Here is a 6,162-nt window from a genome sequence, read left to right as displayed (position 1 = left end):
TATGCAAAACTTGATACTAAAAAGTTATAAGAACTTGTTATAATTAAATTAAATATTTTAAAATTGGATATTAAACTTGGCACGACTTACTAATTACAATATTTGGAAAAATAATTGGTAATTCAAAGTGAATTTTAATATGAGGGTGATTTTCAAATTTAAGGCATTTTGAAACTGAAATCTTTTTAAAAATGAAATGAAAATTGACATTGTTGTTGATTAAAATTAATTCTTCCATATGTTTTACACGCATTTTAATAGTCAGCATCAAGATTGAAACAAAATTTAGACCTGGGTATTAAGTTAATCAAACTGCGCATCAGATTTGAAATTTAGAAATTGGGTATTGAACTTGACAGGACTTGCTAATAAATGCTGTAAAATATCTGTTTATTCAAAGCGTATTTTAATATGAGATAATTTTCAAATTTGAGACATTTTTGTAACTGAAATCTTTTTAAAAATGAAATTAAAATTGAACATTTTGGTGACTAAAATTTATTCTCTTGTATGTGTACTCTATACATTTTAATAGTCAGCATCAAGGTTGTATCAAAATTTAGATCTGCAGCGATCTTATTATAAGTCATCATTAAGCAAAAAAATACACTAACAGACCCCACAAGTAGCACACCGGATAATTTGAAATGAATATTTTTTTACTACCACGTATGAACTTACGTATCGTAGTAATTTAAGTAAACAACTTGAGGGCACCTGATAAGTATTAAACGTTTATTTATTCATTTTTTTAATCGAATATAGACTTGCCCAGTCGGGCATGTAAAGGCAAAAAGAAAATTTACATTCATATATATATTCATATATATATATATATATATATATATATATATATATATATATATATATATATATATATATATATATATATATATACATATATATATTCATATATATATATATATATATATATATATATATATATATATATATAAAATCACATAGCCTATTGTGCAGCTCTAGTGCGACGTAAATGAACAACAACAACAATAAAATCACAGGCTTGTAAAAATATATATTAAAAGATAGAGAAATTTAGGCCCAAAAGAAGTCTTCCTTAATACTTAATTTTATATTATAACTGGCGTTGATCAGCCGACCCATTTTTGGGGTTTGCGGCTATCAATGTTCTACTTCATTGATTTGCAAATTTGAATCCAAACCAGAAGACAAGGGCACTTCAGGGTCAAGCATGTGAGTTAATTAACCTTTTGGGGAACTTTTGATGGAACTAACCCACTTTTGCTAAACAGGGCGAGGAAATCCTCCAACGGGGAACTCGATGACAAGAGTATTCTAATTTATAATCCGTCTACCATTGGTTATATTTAAGGTGGGCACTGTGGTCGGTGCGACCTGGGATCAGAATTAAAACCGATCAAACTATCGACAAGCCAAAATCCTGACATTGTCTGGTTCTATGTGAGTTGAGATTTTGGTTAAGACGGATTTCGGTATAATCGGTCTCGTTCTAAACTCGACTCGGATAATTTAGTTTGCGTTGTGTATTTTCCAATTCCTGTCCTTCTTCCAAGCTAAACAGCTGTGATATTTGAGGGAAAATGGATAACCAAATAATCGATAAGCCAAAATTTCAGTACTGTCGGTAGGTACTTTATTTAGGTGGCACTAGAGCTGGACTATGGGCTACTGACGACGGTCTGGGAAACATCCCTGAGGATGATCCGAAAGCATGCCATCGCAATTTTGATCCTCTCCTTTGGCTCCCCTGCTTTTGGTAGCCCGACGACCTGCACGCGAAGTCGAGCACTTTACGGTAGAACCGCTTAACGAGGACCGATACCAATTCCCTTCGGTCCTGACACAGGCTGATCAAAGTGGTCACCCACCTGCTTACTGACCACAGCCAGTGATGCTTAACTTCAGCGTCGGATATTCTAAATGTGTTGAAATTTTGGTTTAGAAGGATTTCAGCATTGTTAGGATTTTGTATGAGATGGGGTTTCGTCATGTTTCACACCTGACTTGGCAAATCTTGGTGAGCGATATCATTTTTCAGATTAATACCTTTTAAGAGCTACTCAGCTGTGATAATTCAAGACAAGATGATCAGCCAAATAACCGACAAGCCAAAATGGGGATAGCCAATCTCGTATTGTGACGTAAGTGACTACGTGATGCATGAAATTTGTGTGAAAATTATCTCGATACCTTCGAACATGGCGTGTAGGGGGTTCAGGAGGTATTCCGAGAGGGTTCCAATCATTGAAAAGCGGAGACGGTTTGAAAAGAATAGGAGAAGGATTGTTCAATTGACCTAAATAATGATTGGTCATAGTTTGAAAACGTTTTCGTTATTCCTCATTTAAATATTTATTTATAAGTCATAATATGCAGAGTTTCTTTTTTACCCAATTTTTTACAACGATTCTAAATTTATAAAATTATCATGGAACATCCTGCAGTTAAACGTCAAATTCAATATTCGCAATCACAACACTCGAATACGCCATCTGAGGAGAAGATCAGTTCCATGTCGTGACCCTCCCCTTTTCAGCAGTATAGGAATGTATTACAATATTTTCCCCTTTCTTAATATTTTTCCTATTTAATTATGAAATTTTTTTTTACGATTTCCACGATGTTTTCTTTTAGAACTATTTTCAATCTAGTTTTCAGTTCCATATAGTTTCTCAACGTAAGAATATTTAATCTATTTGAAAATCAATACAGAAACTAACGTACTTTCTTCTTCTATGACTCTCCACACGCTCTACCTATGGTAAACATGCGAAGTGTTACCATAGGTAGAGAGTTCTGCTCTACGCCACCTACAGCCCATTTCAATCGCCGATAAAACAAATTGAAATTTTTGAGCAATTTTTATCAACTGCATCAATAGTTCTGATCTTTCCAACTAAGTCACATTAAAAAGAAGAAAAAGAGTTTAATATACATACAAGCAATTGGTTTAAAAATTTATAATTAAGTACAAATTGTTAGCCAAATGCCCCCCCCCCCTGCTGTTTACCGTGTTGAGCGTATTTAAACATATCAAGACAGAGTGTTTGGTTAATTTGTTTCGAACCAATCTAATCAGGAAAATCAGAAACAAAGTAGGGCCGGTGGAGGGAAAAAAAAACGTTAAGTACAAAATGATTTAATTTTTGAAAGGAAAAAAAAAAAGATAATAGTTTTAGCGCAAAAAAACGCAATCTAAACATACTACTCTCAAAACCACTCTTACTAAATATTTTATTGATTTAAGTGAGAAAAATTATTTACTATGCTTTCTCGATTGTTATTCTTTGTAAGACAATAGAGAAATATTAAAGACAGAATAAAGGTAGTATGGTTTAGCTGCATTTAACTCTTTGACGCAGAATTTTTATTAAACATATTTTTCCTCATTTTGTATTAATTAAGGTCAAAATAAATGAAAAACATTATATTTAGCATTTTTATAACTTATTTATTTGAAATACAGCACGAAACTACGAAACTCCGTTGCATTTTTCTGTGATAGAGGAAAAATCTCCCAAACACAGCTCGCTTCCAAAAATTTTTTCAAATTTGCACTTCTTTTGATCTATAAGAAACAGCTACTCATAATTGAAATTTCTTTAATTTACAAAATCAATACTGATAAATTAATTAAAATGAAAAAAGAAATGTTTTTTTTACACAACTTTTTTTGAATTTTATATTTTAGTATAAATATAATTTTGGTAATTTAAGAGATTTTTTTTAGTAACTATTAAGACTTTTTTATCATTTAAAAACACCAAAATATATTTTTGCTTGTAAGTTTACTCAGAAAAAAATATATATAAAAGGGGCATCTGTGTCTCCTCTGCGTGAAAGGGTTAAGCCTCAACACTAAATATAATTTTGTTATTGAAAAATTTTTTAAGCGTTAATTTCTCTCATTGAAAAAAAAAAAGGTGAGAGATCAAAAGGGGGCAAGACTAAATAGGAAAGAGGCATAATGGATAAACTGCCTTCATAAGTTTACTCACATCATATCATCTCGAACATTTAAACATCGAAAATAAGGAACAGATTTAAATTTTTTGCAACATAGAAAAGAATAAAAATAAAGATAAGGCAATTATAAGCAATCTGCCCCTCCACACTAAACAGGTCCCTATGCTCCTACCTCCCTGCATCTAATTATCAATACATATGTAGATGTTCAAAACGAATTATCTTCGTGTGCATTTATATTTTTACTTTAATTTGAAGAAAAAAAATAACTAAAGACAAGATAAAGAAATGAAAATCACAACAAAATGTTCACTTCATAAAACATCAATTTATTAATAAAATTTTCAAATAGCTGAACAAGATAATCACAGCAGTAACACACAGAAGGTAGCAATAAATACTTTTAGAAGTGGGTTTCATTTCCACTTAGGTTTTTTTAAATTCTTTTATAATGGATTTACGAATTTTATGAAATAATATTCAAGATACAATTATTCAAAATTGATATTTTAGGTACATTTTTTTCCAGTTTTTCAGCAGCAAATATTTGCTGAGAAATGTTATTTAAAAATTAGTGCTCTAAAATTCAAAAACACGTTTTGCATGTGAAAATCTCATTGAAAAAGGTATTATTACAAGGCCACCAATGTTAACGTCAAAAACTACATATTCAACTCTGAGCACATTCTTTATGATAATCTATCATACATTTATTTAATGTAAAAACACTATGGTCTGTCACAGAGCATTCCTGATTTTAATGCAGATAAAGTATTTAGATGTTAGAGAATCAATTTTATGGAAGAAGCTTTTTATTTCACTCAAAGATAAAAGCATCTCATAATAGAGAAAAATAATTCAGTTAACTTAAAAAAATATAAATAAGTTTATATTTCAGCAGAAAAAATAAAATAAATTAATTGAAAGGATATACTTGGGTTAGATAATTACATTTTTAACTTAATACTTAGGGTCTCAATATAAGTATATTACACTAGTTAAAACCATTGACTAGTGCATTTTTTCAGTATTGTTTGAAAATAATGTGGCATTATGTTTAAAAATAATGTGGCAACTTACTATAGTTCCCAATGCAGGTCATACAAAGGGAAAAAAGAACAATCTGAAAACTAGCACTAGCCCCAATTTCCTATCTATTTTTGCCATAACTATAAAACTTACATATAAAAAATAATAAAATATTGACTGCAGAAAACTTTGTGCGTTTAACATTATCGCATTATAAATTATTTATTTAAAAATAAGTAAACTATTACTCAAAATATCCCGATTTAAAAAAATGTATATTCTAATGAAAACAAAAGGGCAAATATCTTTCTGATGAAGACACTAGCAACTTCTGGTACTTTTTGAACATATATCAGATTTATACTTAAGTTGAAACTACCTTTTCCTCCTGCAACCTTTCACTAAACTTTTTGTCACATCAAATATGGAGTAATTATGAGCTTTTTATTTGTTGCGTTTTATTATAAATCAAAAAAGGAAAATATTCGTTTAAATACATTACTTACATTCTTTTTCCAAATTTTTTTTTATAAATATGAATGATTTTTCATAAAAAGCTAATCTAAAGAGAGATTTTTATACTAGATAGTACCATATGTTTTGTAAAATTTCAAAGCAACTTCTTTCTACAAAAATGAGATATGAGCATTTTCATCAGCTAGAAGAGCTTTAAAATGGCGAATTTGTTGAAATCAAGTGCATTATGTTTTTTTACTACTTTTTATTTTTATTTCAATGATATTATAATATTTAGAAATAATTTTACACTTTCCGTTAATAATAATAACAAATCTTAGCAACAAAATAACGCATGTGGAATAGTTTAATTATTTTATAAATTTGCAAAATTAATGTAGAAAAATCATTTTTATACATTTACTATTTTTTTTAAATATTAATAATTTTAAGTAAAATTTCATATACTAGATATAAATATTTATAAAAATAAACTTTCATTATAATACTGTTTTTTAAATCTTTACAAGTATTGTCAGTTGGATTAATTCTATTTTTTTAAAAGTTTCAAAAGCAAAAAAACATTAAGAGCCATAAATTAATAAAAATTACATTAAAAAGAAAGCAATTTTCCTAAACATATGAGATCTTAAAGAAGTATTTTCATTGATGTGAAAATGCTTCCATATAATATTAATTAATGAAAAA

The sequence above is a fragment of the Parasteatoda tepidariorum genome, chromosome 11 (genome assembly GCF_982258835.1).
Source record: "Parasteatoda tepidariorum strain Cologne lab strain chromosome 11, Ptep-v5.0, whole genome shotgun sequence".
In the NCBI taxonomy this organism is placed as follows: domain Eukaryota; kingdom Metazoa; phylum Arthropoda; class Arachnida; order Araneae; family Theridiidae; genus Parasteatoda; species Parasteatoda tepidariorum.
Note: the sequence above shows the minus strand (reverse complement) of the source record.